We start from the raw sequence: 16,970 nt of genomic DNA, 5'->3' as shown, positions 1-16,970 counted from the left end.
TCCCTCTTATTTATTAACATTTTTGTCTTTCCTCTATGTACTTTTCTGTACTGTAAAATTGTATATTGCTGTGTATCCTTGTAAGTAGTTTGGAACTAGGCTATCCAGGGCCCACCGGGCTGTCACCCTAGGGGACCACCACCTTCACCCCAGTAACAACCCCCTCCCACACACACACACACATACACATGCTAAATCCCCCCCCAACAATAAGTTCAGATGCCTACTGCTTTCCTCCAGTAATCTTGTGGCTGCTCAGATTTGATGGGGAGTGGTTTGGGCCCAGAGAACCTGGTCATCAGGAATTGTGGGCCTGCAGATTCTGGCCAAGCAGTGGTCCTGGGTCAGTGGGGCCCGGTGTCAACCCTGCTAGTAGCCTTTATATAAATAAAGTTACCCACAGGCTGCAAGATTTGAATTTCTGTTGGCCAAAATGAATGCTCCAGTATGTTGAATATTAAATGTCTTCTTTTTATTTACTAATAGACTATAGAGTTTCTGGATGTCTTGTTTTTCATCCCCACTGATCAGTAGATAGTCCACTAGTCCACAGATTAGAGTGCTTATATTTACTCTATAAGCGTATGGCACAATGTCATTTCAACTAAAGATAGTATTTAATTGTAACCTTATTTTATTATGGAAAAATTACTTGAGATCCATAAAACCTCCAGTGCCAACATAATAAAAAATAAAATAAAAGGGGCAGATACAAGGGAATGATTGATACCATACTACTTGAAATTCATATTTAGTCTGCATTTCCATGTCTGTTTTACAAGTGTGGAACCTTAAAGACAAAATACTAATAGAGCAAGCTGGCCAGCACACAGACCCCAAACACGTCCTATTGAACACTATCCACTGATTAAATGTGTTCCTTTCACAGGTGGTGGTCCCACAGTATACATTACTTTTTCCCCTCTGTCCACTGCACAGAGTATTCACAGATTAGCAGCCCCATAGAAACATGTGCAGGTTCAGATGGCCCATTATATTTTCCTACAATAGGTCAGAGGGGATATGTTCACTTGTTTGTATATTTGCCAATGTGAGCCTGCTGTTGATTGATAGCTGTCACTGCTTCATGCTCACAGATGGTTCCTGCACTTCTATGACAAGAGACAAAGATTCATTTGCTGTTACCAAATGTCTTTTTATTCACGGTAGTAAATCTATAAAATCTATAAATCTATAAAATTAGCCTATTTTTATTGTGACAAAGAAAATATAAGGCTTAAGTCACAATGATTGTGCTGGTTTATCTTTCTTTTTTTGGGGGGAAACGGATAAGACCAATTGCCAAAAACAATCCCTTTTATAGGAACAGGTATAGGACCTGTTATCCAAAATGCTCCAGACCTGGGTCTTTCTGGATAAAGGATCTTCTGTAATTTGGATCATCATACCTTAAGTTAACTAGAAATTCATGTAAACATTAAAAAAAAACCCAGCTAGTCTGGTTTTGCCTCTAATAAAGATTAATTACATCTTAGCTGGGATTAAGTACAAGGTGCTGTTCTATTATTACAAAGAAAAAGGTATTCAGTATTATAAAATTGGATTATTTGGATAAAATGGAGTCTATGGGAAACTGTCTTTCTGTAATTTGGCATCGGTTACTAGAACTGGTTCATAGATTGACTTTTATTCCATTAACCCGTTATATATTATTATATTGTTTTGATCAAGGAAATAAACTATCCTGCAAATAAAAAAGTATTTAAAAAAATTCAAGTGAACTATTTGCACTTTTCTTCTACATGACTTTTCAATAAAAAAAATCATACCTTATCAGTTTGAGGGATTATCAATAGACCTAGTACAGGATTTTAAGGAAAATACCATTATTATAGTCACTGGGAATTCTGATGGACAAACACCTTGGAAAATTGCAACAGAAGAGCAGGTTCTATCTTGTATTGGGTGTGTAATAGGTGTAATAGGGAGGAGGGATTTTTCTTTTCCCTACTTAAAGACCCCATTTGGAAAACTTAGCTATGCTATGAAGAAATCCCACCCAGTGGCTTGGAAATGATGCAAATTTAACACGGTCTGTTGGAACAAAGCCAGAACAGAACACTGAATGTTCTATTAGAGAAAAAACCCATAAACAGTTCAAACAATGAGTCAAAATGGTGAGTTTTATGTCCCCCTATGGTAAATATAGCTTATTTGTACTTGGATTCAAAGCAGAAAAAGTGAATTCCTTCAAAAGCCTGAAAAGCAGAGGTAGAACAAGAATCAATATACAGTGGTGGACAGAAACATCCTATTATTACCGGGATTTAGGGGAGGAAAGCTACGACTGATTGAGTTGACGTTGGCTTTGGTTTGGAAAAATAACATAGGAAAGCCTTTTTTGCTATTTTACTGGAACTGTACGGAAGGGGTATTACAGTAACTATGGGAAGGCTCTTGGGAATGTTTCAAGAAAAATGGGCATGTAAATATATTAACTGGCTATCCCCGCTTTCTTTTTGCTAATATTGTCCCAGGGGATGGTGATTCCCTAAGCTGCCATAATAATTGCTGTGTGCTTTCAGATGTAACCCTTTTCATGCTGGAGGTATTTGACTTTACCTAGCCAGATATTGCCGCTAAAGACATGGCGTAACAGAAGACTAAACTACAAACATCTACTTTTGGTGATTAAGTATTTAAGCAAAACATCTTTTGACCCATGCACAATGATAGAGTTTGAATTATATAGACATGTGACAGGCAACAAATAAAGACAGGGTAAGAAATTTAAGGGCAGATTTATCAAAGGTCGAGGTGAATTTTCAAAGTTAAAAAAAATAATCCAACTTCGATTCGAGGTTGAAAAAAATTCGGAATTTGAATATCGAAATTTATCATGTACTGTCTCTTTAGAACTTTACCATTCACCACCTAAAAGCTGCCGAAGTGCTGTTTTAGCCTATGGGGGACCTCCTAGAACCTATATGGAGGCAATTGGTGGAGTTTGAGAGAAAAGTTTTTTTGGGGAAAAACTTCTAATCAAAGTAGATCGAAGGCACTATTCCTTCGATCGTACTATTCGAAGTAGGCCGAATACGGACCACTTCGACCCCCAAAAACCTTCTACCTCTATTCGGTTGGTTTTTTTGAATTTGAACTTCGAAGTTTTTTTAACTTCGAACTTCGACCCTTGATAAATATGCCCGCAAATGCTGATACTGAAATTTTGCCCAGTATGGTGGTCTATTATTTCTGACAAAAACATTTAAGTATTGGTGTTAGTTTTCCAGAATTTTTCTGCTCTGCTTTACTTAAGTATTACAGTACTATTGGTTGGCTTAGCAAGATCCAGCAAACAGAAAGCAGAGACAATATTTTCTTATTTTATCTTTATTAAGGCCCTATTTATCATTTAGCCTGTCATTAAAACCAATACAAGTCTGGATAACAGCAAACTCCAGAAACCTCCGAATTATGGAAAGGTTGTTTCCCGTAGACTTAAAGGGATACTGTCATGGGAAAAAAGTTTTTTTTCAAAGTGAATCAGTTAATAGTGCTGCTCCAGCTGAATTCTGCTCTGAAATCCATTTCTCAAAAGAGCAAACTGATTTTTTTATATTCAATTTTGAAATCTGACATGGGGCTAGGCATATTGTCAATTTCCCAGTTGCCCCAAGTCATGTGACTTGTGCTGTGATAAACTTCAATCACTCTTTACTGCTGTACTGCAAGTTGGAGTGATATCACCCCCCTCCCTTTTCCCCTCCAGCAGCCAAACAAAAGAACAATGGGAAGGTAACCAGATAGCAGCTCCCTAACACAAGATAACAGCTGCCTGGTAGATCTAAGAACAACACTCAATAGTAAAAACCCATGTCTCACTGAGACACATTCAGTTACAGCAGCCTGCTAGAAAGCATTTCTCTCCTAAAGTGCAGGCACAAGTCACATGACCAGGGGCAGCTGGGAAATTGACAAAATGTCTAGCCCCATGTCAGATTTCAAAATTGAATATAAAAAAATCTGTTTGCTCTTTTGAGAAATGGATTTCAGTTGCAGAATTCTGCTGGAGTAGCACCATTAACTGATGCGTTTTGAAAAAAACATGTTTTTCGATGACAGGATCCCTTTAATTTTATCCAAATAATCTAGATTTTTAAAAATGACTTCCTTTTTCTCTGTAATAATAAAACAGTACCTTGTACTTGAACCAAACTTAGATACAATTAACTCTTACTAGAAGCAAAACCAGCCTTTTGGGTTTTATTTTATGTTTACTTGAATTTCTAATAGAATTAAGGTATGAAGGTGTAAATTACAGAACGATCTGTTATCAAGAAATCTCCAGGTCCCAAGCATTGTGGATAACAGGTCCCATAACTGTACTTAATTGTTACAGTGAGGCCCTAGCAACAAAATAATGGTTGAATTTTTAACTTTAGAGCTGCAAAACAAATTGTTAAATTTTGGAGTATAACTACAACATGTTTAAGGTTTAAAATTGCCTTTAATAAGTCAAGCATCAAGCTGTAATAAACAATACATCAGTACAAAAATAAGTACAACAGCAGTAGTGCAGTAACAGACAAATCTTCAGAAACTTGTAGAGATGGGCATACACATAAATCAGATCTGTTTGGCTAGTCATCAAACTAGTGAATCTTTGTCTGATGTGGCTATCCAAAGGGTAGGCCAGGTCATACTATAAGCCTTACGTCAACCGCTGGATAACACAGGGGGCCTATGCAAAACCATCAGCCACAGGTGCTTTCCATGGCTTCATGCAATCTGTGGATGTAAATTGCAGTTACCGTCTAAACATACTCCAATCAGAACTCGACAAGCAAAGGTAATTTAGAGGCTCAGCTGGCAATTCAGACAACCAATGTCTATTCATGTATGGTCCCTTTTTTTTTTTTAAATTCAGGTATAATTTATTGTACAGATATTACATCATAACTTGACACACTTTGCACTTTTTATGCATAACGTGGTACAAATGAGAGAGAAATAAGGTATGGAGTACAGAAGAAACCAAAACAATAACTACATCTTCATGTTCATAGAGGGAGTGTGTATACAGTACATTCCATAGCATGAGCATATTATACATTTTTTACTGATGGTTACATATTATGAATGCACAACATTTCTTTTTACCGCATATGACCTGGAGCTGTGGAGTGGGAGGTATTACTGACATTAATGAACTGTGCCTGAGGGTTTTTATCAAGCCATTTGCCTCAGATTTTGTTAAACTTGTTGGTACAACCTCTTTTGAGGTAAATTATATGTTCCAAATTACAGGTTTCATTTACACAGTTCACCCAGATTTGAACTTCTGGGGATGTATGGTCCCTTTAATTCATAACAACCAATCAGATGTCTGCTTATAAACAGTAAATCAAGGACACTGATTACTTTGGGTTACTGAAACTAGAGAAAACAATCCAAGAGATATTACATTTAACAGTGTCATTGGGTATAATTATCAAACTTGATGCCATCAATTAATGGTAGTCTTCCCAAATGGTCAGAGAACAAGTTACAAGTACATTCCATACTCCTTGAAATTTCTGAACTAGTAAAAAAAAAAAGTGTGTGTATATAATGAAAACAGTTTAAAAAAGGATTGATAAAAAGTTCGATAAATAAGAATTGCATCTTTAAGGCAGCAGTCGTTGAAATATGAGCTCTAGTATGAGCTCTAACTGCTAAAAACAATGAATTTTAGGAGATTTTGTGTGTGCGTTTTCAGATCAGTTTCTTGGCTGGTGGATGTTAGATTTCCAAATTTGCTGTAGCAGTGGACTCACATCTCCACCCTGTGGCTTCTGTTGGCCATTATACACACTGATCGCAATATATGTCAGTGGATAGCACTCCTGTTTCAGTGTATATATATATATATAAGCCATAGGTACAAGTTGCACACCTCAAGAGTTAACCAAAAGACCTGGGTGCTCAAGTAAAAATGATAAATATAGAGAATATATTATATATATATATATATTTTTTGTGGCGACTTTTTTGTCTCAGTGACCTTTTTTTCCCAGCAACTTTTTAGTCCAAATGCATTAAAGTCAATAGCCATTTTTTTTTCTTATGGCAACTTTTTTTGTTACGGTGACAATTTTGTCTCGTGACTTTTTTTGTTTCGGTGACAATTTTGTCTTGTCGACTTTTTTGTCACAGCTAAATGTTTTGCCGTTAATCCATGCCTGCCGAAAAAAATTTGCTCATCACTACTAAACACACCAACTAGAGGATTGAAGTCAGGATGAAAACAATGAGACCACTCTGTGTCCAACAACGTTTCCTCTAAGCTGTGAATGTGTACTTGTGGACATGCTCACACATTTTGAGCCCAGTGCACACAACCTACAACACAAAATTATTATACTTGTGCACAAGTTTAAAATGTGCGCACAAAAGATAGCAAGAAGGAATTAGAGGGAACATTGGTGTCCAATCAAGGTAACTGTATAGCTGTGGCTCTCTACACAAAACAGTCTACTCGGTTTTTTTTAAATCTTCTTACACCTAAACAAAAGGTTTTTGATGAGAATTTTAACCCTTATGCAGTTATTTGTATGTGTGATCACCCCAGGCAAAATATGTCCATATTATATTATTCAGAAACTGTTTTCGTTCATGTACTTTCAGTGCTGTGGTCTGGTTTTTGTAACGTTTACCTACTCTGTGAAGTGTGTAAAATAGTCCCATGTTACTGTATTCCTTCACACACCTTCAGTGAGCAGAGGAAACGTGTGTCGCTGAAGTTGGCCTTGATTTGATGATGTGCTAGAGTTGGATTCTCTATAAAAGCCTGCCAGCATATACCAGGTAAGCAGAGTCTCATTGCTGTGCCACACACACACACCAGGCTCAATGAATCACTTGGTTATTTTAAATAGCTATGAAAGCATAACATTTAAGCTTCAGGTTCACAATTGAATTTCTTAATATTTAATGGCAAATAAGCATCTCTTAATGCACTATGCCTGCTAGTTGGTGTAAGTGAGAAATGGCAGCTCAGTTAGTTGATGTGTGATTTTTAAACTCTGCCAGAGGCTTATACTCTACTACTACTAATAATAATATTATCTAACAGTATCATGTATCTATGTATCTGATGCTTTATCTGCCCTTGGACTTTGGAGAACATCTTTAATTTTCAATGCAGTTACAGAGGGAAACAGCCTTTCTGCACCTCCATAACTGCTTCCATGACTGTATACAAGTCATAGAATAAGGTGTACTGTCAGACTGACAAAGGGGTTTCACCCCAAAACGTTGCTATTTTGCAAATAGAATTGCAAGGGCTTACCCTGCTTGAACTTGCCGTGTGTGGCGATGAATTGTTTAATTCAGTATCCATTGTGGGGGTGCCGATCCCCTGTGCACCAGGCACCAGTTGTGAGTTGAGTGCAGGAGGTTGTCTAAGGCATATGTACTGTCAGGTTGAGCCACAGGTGAGTGGCTAGTAGGTTGGAGCCTAGGGTGCTGTATAACATGTGTAAAGTGAGTACTTGAGGTGTTGATAGGAAGGAAACATGTTGTTATGATGAAAGCAAGATATCAGATGATGTAAGTTCTTACACCGTGCCAGTGGTCAGGAGCAGCAACAATAACAAGTCCCTATAACAGGCCAAGATCGGGGCAGGCTGAAGACAAATCTATATAACAAGCCAAGGTCAGGGGCAGGCAGCTGCAAGGAGAGTCCGGTAAACAGCTCAAAGTCAGATACCAGGAGATCCGAAAGAAACCAGGCAAGGGAAACTTTAACAGAGGAACTTGTTAACAGTAGGAACTCTCAAGAACACGGGCAGAATCAGGCTGTAGGGCTTCAATGATCAAGTAAGGAGCAATGGTAAGAGACAGGCTTATAAAGCATCCTAATTACATGATGATCCACACCTGAAATAATAAAATGGGAGGGAGGAAAGAAAGTGAACAGAAAGAATACAATAAATGTGCAAGAACTGCTCAGGGCCAACCTTGAGTGCCTCCAGTGGCTCAAATGGTAATGCAAAGTTTCAGCAATACATAGACCAGAGTTTGAATCCTAGCTGGTCCTGACATGTACATAGCTTTTGTGAGTCATGTGACAGAAATCACATCAATAAGCACCAATTATAACTGATGACATCACTAAGTACCATTTATTTATATCTAGCATCTAGCACATCAGATTTTTAATTCAGTTCTATTTCCAATATAGAAATAAAGGTATGGTCATATTTCTAGATTTCTATTGTCAGATTTTGCCCTGATGTTTTCTCTTCCACTGAGGGCATCTCATTTCATCAGATAGAAACATTTGATGATTTAATGAAGATTAAGCAAAACTTCCAGTTGAGAAAAAAAAAACACACCTGAAGTCATAGCCAATTTGCTTCAGATGGGGAAAAATTCCTTCCTGACTCCAAAAAAGCAGTTGGACCAGCCCATGTATCAACCTTGCACTGAGATCTTGTAATTTTTCATGTTTCCTCAGATGGAGAAAAAACCTGTTCCTGACTCTAAAAAGGCAGTAGGCCAATTCCTTGATCAACTTTGTACGAAGAAATAGTCTTGTATTTTTCAGTTGCTAAAAAGCCATACAATCTTCCTTCAGCTATCTAATATATCCACTAGTACAGCCATCACAGAGTGCAGATTAAAATACAATTCAGAGGTTATCATAGTTCATATATCAGACACACAATTTAATCTGCTGGATACAGAGGCATAAAATCATGGGCCTGCCCCCCCCCCAGGCAGAGGAATGGTCAGAGGAATCACCGGATCTCAAGTCACAATTGAGATTAACTACCCCCACCTGTTTCTGGCAAGTTTGCTCTAAAGTCATTACCATGATTAACCTCCTATTTCCTACATATAGTTTGACCAACACTATGAGCAATTCATCTTTCAGACAAAAAACAACCAACTGGATAATGAGGAGTAACATCATAGACATCATTCCACTCTATTTCACATTCAGGCTCATCACTGGCTCTTGAGTCATAGATATCATTAACCAACCCCAATTGTTCTTTATTACCCTTTCACATTTACTTACACATTCTGATCTTCTCATTTCTTTCCCAGAAGCAAAGCCCTCTCCTAATCTTCTTTCGCTCTTCACTTTACCAACTATTTCCATTTTACACCCCTCCACCCATTTTCTCATCTGCCTTTATGCCCCAACCTTCTTTGGCCATTTGCACAGCCATTTGATTTTAGCATCTGCATGAGAAAGTCCCAATACTATTGATTGCAATTAAATAGGAATTTACATTTTTTTTAATAGGTATTGAAAATAAGTTTTTATTAACTTACAAAAGTAAAAAAAATTCCCTATAAATTAAATATTTGAATATCCTTAACTTACATAAGAAAAGGAGGACATATTGTCAAGTCTCGAATAAACCTCAGTACATTGTTTGGGGTTTTTTTTGTAAGTAAATACCTTTCATTCACTACCTAACCATTACCTTAAAATATAATAATAATTCCTATGAAGGGTTTGTTTAGATTTACCACTGGCCACAATATAATAAAGAGCCATAAATAGATTCAGGAGTGATTTATAAAATGATCGCTGATGCACAAATAGCGAAATACAACATTCAAATGCATTTTATTGATGGCTTAATGCACAAAATGTCATTGAGGCCTATTTATAAACCACAACTAAACTTACATTCTCTAGAACACAAATGTCATGGGATTTATTAAAAGATCTATAAATAAAAAGTTCAAACACAAAAAGCACTGAACGATGCACTAAAAAATAATAATACATCTAAAACTGGACAATCCCTTGCAAAAAAAATCCAAAAACCTCTAAAAGTCTGAATAGATTAAAAAGTGCAATAAAATCATTGCAGCTCCCATTGATTTCTATAGCACCTTGACAACTTTTACTTGGCAAAGTTTTTCATTAGAGGTTTTTGTGATTTTTACACTTTTATATTAACGAAATTTTAGAGTTTTTAAGAGATGTAGGAAAACCACATGATTTTTTGAAATTTTGTGAAAAAAACACAATTTGACTGTAAGTAAATGGGCATCTTAATGTCCTTAGCATACTGTATAAATAATGGGTTGAGTACAGAGGACCTCTTGTATTTGTATGAATTTTGTAGTCACAGCATCATTGCACCCCACCTAGCAGTTTCAAATTTAGTGGTGAGCACAACTTTCCCCTTTTTGTGTTTGCTTATACAGGAGCAGTGACCAGCTCCATGTTGTAGCTCCTATTCTGAAAAGGCTGTTGTACTGTAGAATTACATAAACCCAGAAAAATTAATGATTTGTGTACATTCCCTGACCATGGACAGTATAATCAATGATGCCTTTTTAGGTTAAAATTATAACAATGGCCAGGCCACTATGAGAAAGGTCCCATTTTAAAGGTGCTTAGTCCTTACCTAAAATGGGAAAGACTGTGATTTTAAATTAAAGCAAAAAATATAAAGCTGTATTAATTTTTCAAAATTGGTCGTGCGACTTGCGATGTAGTGTGGTTTAGTGTGGTTACAGACTGCTCTATTTTGTTTCTGCTTTCCTGTGATTAAATATACTGTAAATTCATCTGAACCATAATAGGGTAATGGCACACAGAGTATATGATCACTTGAGGACTAACTATCTTCATTGCAATTTGATGTCCAAAGTGTTTATGTATGAAAATTAAACCTAACATGTATAATGATACAAAAATCAGTAAGTGAGATTCTCTGTATGTTTTGGTAGGAGTTGTTTTATACTGTGTTCATTTTTGTTTGTAAAAGTCTGCAGATATTATATATATTTAAACATTGGAGGAGAAGAGTGTTTCATTCACCTTGAACAAAGCTAGTGGGTAGATGATACAGAACTGGGATCAGTGTTAGTAAGAGGCCGAGGTCAAGAGGAAGACAGCATTTAAAGGAGAAATAACCCCCCAATAATAAAAGCCCCTACTAGTACCCTAGGTAGTCCCCCCCTCACTGCTATCCCCCCCCCTGCATAGTTCCTAAAAGTGCCCTTAAGAGTTTGCTCACATAGGTGCAGAGTAAGCACAGCAGAGCTCATGGGTGTCATCTTCAGGATCTCTGGTCTTCTGCAGGGTCCTCTTCCTTCCCTTTGGCCCTTTCCCTTTTCCTGCACCTTTTGCACATGCGCAGTTGCTACGAACCAGAAGACTACTCTAACTGCGCATGTGCCAATACGGCACTCACTTACAGAGGAAGACTGGAGATCCGGAAGGTGACGCCCATGAGCTCCGTTGCGCATACTCTGCACCAAACTCTTAAGGACAATTTCAGGGGTAACTGACTATGTGGGGGAGGGGGGGCTACCTAGGGTAGTAGGTAGGAGCTTTTCTTATTTGGGGTTTTGTTCTCCTTTAAGAACATAGCACAAATTTTCTAAATTTGATTTTGGATAAAAATCAACTTTACTTACATAAAGAATCCTATTGCACTTGTTTTCCTTTGGGTACTCCAGGGGACGGAAACAATGTTTTTTCATGTTGTGATTACAGACTCAAAAAAAGTTGGTTTAATTATGTCACTTAGTTATAGATGAGGCTTGGTTTGAATCATTGCTGTAATTGAGGTACATATATATATATATATATATATATATATATATATATATATATATATATATATATATATATATATATATATATATATATATATATATATATATATATATATATATAGTCAAATACAAGAGTCCTCTGCACTCAACCCATTATCAATATATTTAAGACAGCGACATTTTGTGCATACTGCTACTAAAAAATTTAAACAAAACAGGGATTGTTTGTCCATATATTGCAATATATTTAAGCTGGCCAACTACGTCAAAGTCATCCCATATCTGGCCAGTCCTATGCTAATTTTTATCTGATTCATTAAGAATTCTATTGCTTCATTATACATTTTACAAAGGGACTAGGTTTTACCTGCAACTTACTTGCTGCTTTCAAAGTAAACCCCCATACTTGGCTGCCCTTTTATTAGACACCAGTGGGATCACCTGACTATAGCTGGGAGGGGTGGGAGCTACAACATGGAGCTGGTCACGGCTCCTGTATAACTATAACAAACAAGGGAAAGTTGTGCTCACCACTATTTTTTAAAACCATTAGGCGGGGGTGCAATGAGGCTGTGACCACAAAATACATATAGTCAAATACAAGAGTCCTCTGCACTCAACCCATTATCAATATATTTAAGAGAGCGACATTTTGTGCATACTGCTACTAAAAAATGCCTTACCCTTTAAACAAAACAGGGATTGTTTGTCCATATATTGCAATATATTTAAGCTGGCCAACTACGTCAAAGTCAGCCCATATCTGGCCAGTCCTATGCTAAATTTTATCTGATTCATTAAGAATCCCTGTTTTGTTTAAAGGGTATATACATACATACATACATACATATACATATATATATATATATATATATATATACATATATATATATATATATATATATATATACATATATATATATATATATATATACATATATATACATATATATATATATATATATACATATATATATATATATATATATATAGATATAGATATATAGATATATATAATTTAAACCTCCATAGTTAATTTATTCTTGTACATGGTTCCGTTTCTTATTGGTCCACCTCAAGGTGCCAATTATCTGTCGGACATACCACATGCTAATAGCTAAAGCCAACTCTCTTTATACCAGAACCAAGTTTGTCAAAAAGCTAAACTCGATTTTACCATTTTATTTCTTACACACAGAAGCTGAAATTTCTAAGGTCAGTCTCTATAATTTCCACATTATGCCTCCATTTCAGGTCTCCCATGTCATGGGGCACATTCACTGTTGGCTTTGGCTGAACATACCGTGTAAAATAAATTATTCCACAGTGAATAGGATGAAGCTGGGCACTGGGCACAGAGAGCTGGACCACTTCCAGTGGCTTCATGCCTAAAATTTGTTCTGAATGCAGAAAACTGTACAAGACTTGTAAAAGACAGATGTGTAATGTACACCCAGTTCCCGTCTCAGTTTATCTCTTGCTTAAGGTTGCAAAGTAAATAGACCATGCTGTCTTTTTAGGAATCCGCTAGGAACGTAATGTAGCACCAGCATGACCTATGAGGAGATACTTACCTGGATTGAATCCATCGTTTTACAAGATGAAGGTGAAACCTACCTTTATGTTACTGATGCCACAAATACATAGAAACATAGTAAGTTTGGTTGAAAAAAGACACACGTCCATCAAGTTCAACTTTTTTTAACCTACCTAACTGCCAGTTTGATCCAGAGGAAGACAAAACCCCCATTTGAAGCCTCTCCAATTTGCCTCAGAGGGGTGGAAAATTCCTTCCTGACTCCAGAATGGTAATCAGACCAGTCCCTGGATCAACTTGTACTAGGAGCTATCTTCCATAACCTTGTATTCCTTCATTTGCTAAAAACCTTCTTAAAGCTATCTAATGTATCAGCCTGTACAACTGGTTCAGGGAGAGAATTCCACATCTTCACAGCTTTCACTGTAAAAAAACAGTTTAGAATATTTAGGCAGAACCTCTTTTCTTCTAATTGGAATGGGTGACCTTGTGTCAGCTGGAAAGACCTACTGGTAAATAAAGCGTTAGAGAGATTATTATATGATCCCCTTATATATTTATACATAGTTATCATATCACCCCTTAAGCGCCTCTTCTCCAGCGTGAACATCCCCAATTTGGCCAGTCTTTCCTCATAGCTAAGATTTTCCATACCTTTTACCAGCTTAGTTGCCCTTCTCTGTACCCTCTCTAATACAATAATGTCCTGTTTGAGTGATGGGGACCAAAACTGTATGGCATATTCTAGATGGGGCCTTACCAGTGCTCTATAAAGTAGAAGAATGACCCCCTCCTCCCGTGAATCTATGCCCCTTTAATACAGCTCAAGACCTTATTTGCCCTTGATGCTGGTATTGCTTGCTACAGCCAAGTTTATCATAGTTACATAGTTAAATTGGGTTGAAAAAAGACAAAGTCCATCAAGTTCAACCCCTCCAAATGAAAACACAGCATCCATACACACACCCCTCCCTACTTTTACATAAATTCTATATACCCATACCTATACTAACTATAGCGCTTAGTATCACAATAGCCTTTGATATTATGTCTGTCCAAGAAATCATCCAAGCCATTTTTAAAGGCATAACTCAATCAGCAAGGACTCCAAGGTCCTTTTCCATAATGGATTTGCCTAGTGCAGTCCCATTAAGGGTATAAGTGGCTTGGATATTTTTACATCCCAGGTGCATGACTTTATCAACATTGAATCTCATTTGCCCCTTAGATGCCCAGATTTGCAGCTTGTCAAGATCCTGTTGCAAGGATGCCACATCCTGGATGGAATTTATTGGGCTGGATAGTTTTGTGTCACCTGAAAAACTGATATATTACTTACAATACCCTCCCCTAAGTCATTAATAAACAAGTTAAATAAAAGTGGACCCAATACTGAGGCCTGAGGGACCCCACTAAGAACCTTACTCTACGCAGAGACTGTATCATTAACAACCACCCTCTGTACCTGATCCTGTAGTCAGTTTCCTATCCATGTGCAAACGGCTCCATTAAGCCCAACAGACCTTAGTTTAGAAAGCAGTCATTTGTGGGACACGGTATCAAACGCTTTGGCAAAATCCAAATAGATCACATCTACTGCATCAGACCTGTCCTAGAAGAACCCCAAAGACTAAGGATGAGTGAAATATTTCATCACGCTTCGCTGCGAAAAATGACTAATGTATAGTAAAAATTTTTTGCCTGGTTTGAACAATAACATGCACAAAAAAATGTCCATTGACTTCAATACATTTGGTGAATTTTTTGCTGTTTCACGAATTTTCGACGCTCGTCCCTGGGACACAAAATGGTTAGCATTTGCTTTAATGAGCAGTGCTACATATGTAAACATTGATGCCATACAGCACAGCCAGGGCTCATGTCATTAGAGAAATCTTTATTGGATCAATCTTTATTGGAAGCAAAACTAGTCTATTGGGTTTATTTAATGTTTACATGATTTTCTAGTAGATGTAAGGTATGGAGATCCAAATTACAGAAAGATCCTTTATCTGGAAAACCCCAGGTTCCGAGCATTCTGGATAACAGTTCCCATGCCTGTAGAGTTTTCTATATACAGGCTAAGAACAATCGTATGATATCGAATTATGCCCTTTGGGCTGCTTTGGGATGTTTTCTGCTGCATGAGTTTTAAGGCTGGGAATAAGGAAGGTTATGGACCGCCATTATGAGATAATTAGTGCTTAGGCATTGGCAAACAATGAAAATAGCTGTGCATTCAAATACTCCCTTGGACAAAAACAAATAGGGAAATAAACCACAAACATATACTGCCTTTTTCATACACTGTGAAGACTTCCTCCATGACAAAATTACAGATTCTCACAGATTTATATATACTGGAAGTTGAATTTTCTATAATGCAATCAATAATGTCTCTTGCATTTTAATCCATTTACTGTATATTGTGTTTATTTCTTTCTTCAACTAACCAGCACTAAAAAAAAAAACTGATTGGTGCTTTAACAATGAAACAATTTTAACGAAAGTCTCCCTAATAAACTGAATTAGAACAAAATGTCAGCGCAGAGGCCAACAGCTGGAAATTCGAAACCCCACTAGTCATAATGCGTGACTGCAATACATTACATTTGCTGCTTATTGTACCGGGGAGTAAAGATGCTGACTTTTATCCACAAAAGTTCCCAAAACCTGATGAACAATAATTGTCACTGATTACTGTATACGTTATCCTGCTTTCTTCTGCCCTTTATTCTGTTATTATTCATGCATAACTTACAATAACTTAATATTAATGTAACATTTCCCCTTAAACAACTCAATACCAAGCCTGCAACTAAGCATCCGCCTCTAAACATTTATGCCTTTTTTGCCTACCCCTCCTGGAAAAAATACCTGTCCCTCCTGAACAAAACACCCGCCTTTTATATATTTCTACCCCACCAAGGGAGCCTGACCTTGCCACTGGAGTCTCCCAATCTTACTTAAAAGTGGGTGGGTTGGAAGCTGTCTTCACTCGTGCTGTCCATGAGGTAATGACCCAACCTCCTTCTGTTTCCTCCTTATATCCCTATCCCTTCCTTTCCCTTACAAATTACAACTCCCCTTACCCCCACCTAGTTAATCTCCTTGATCCTTATTCAATTCCCCATAAGGCCTCTTTCGGTCCATCTGTCCTAGTCTCGCTCTTTGGGGTCACTAATAGTTTTCAACCAGAAGTCCTTGTTGTAATTTCAATCAAGTTGTGGCTGCTAACTTTTCTTCATGCAGCCAACTTTTATCTGTTGTACAAACAAAGCTCCACCCACTCCGTTGTGCTCATTGAAACCTTCGATAATACAAATTCACGAGTTGCCCCCTAACTGCCTGCTAAAAAATGTACTGGCAATTTGAATAACAATATTATGATTTTTAGAAATGATGGGGAGTTTCAGAACTGAATATTATATGCAAATGCTTTCAAAGCATTTTACAGTTTCTGTTTTATTCTATAATGAAAGCTTGCATACAATTTACATGTAATATTTTAATTATATTAATATTATGTTAACATTACTTTTTTTAAATATGTTATTGAGGCAGTATGTATTATAAGTATATTTATGTATGTATATACTGTTAATGTAAGTTATTCTGGTATGGAAGCTGTTATCCAGAATACATGGGAGCTGGTGTTTTACAGATAAGGGGTATTTCCATGATTTGTATCATGGAAATCTTTGTCTACTAAAAAAAATAGTTTAAACATTAAATTAGGATAAGGATTACATATAGCGTAGCTGGGATCAAGTACAAGTACATGTTGTTTTTTATGAAAACTGAGACTATGGGAAATTGCCTTCCCATAATTCTGAGCTTTCTGAATAACCGGTTTTCTGATAACAGATCCCTGACCTGTAATTAATAC

This window comes from Xenopus laevis, chromosome 9_10S (assembly GCF_017654675.1).
Source record: "Xenopus laevis strain J_2021 chromosome 9_10S, Xenopus_laevis_v10.1, whole genome shotgun sequence".
Lineage (NCBI taxonomy): Eukaryota > Metazoa > Chordata > Amphibia > Anura > Pipidae > Xenopus > Xenopus laevis.
This window is presented reverse-complemented; position numbering follows the sequence as displayed.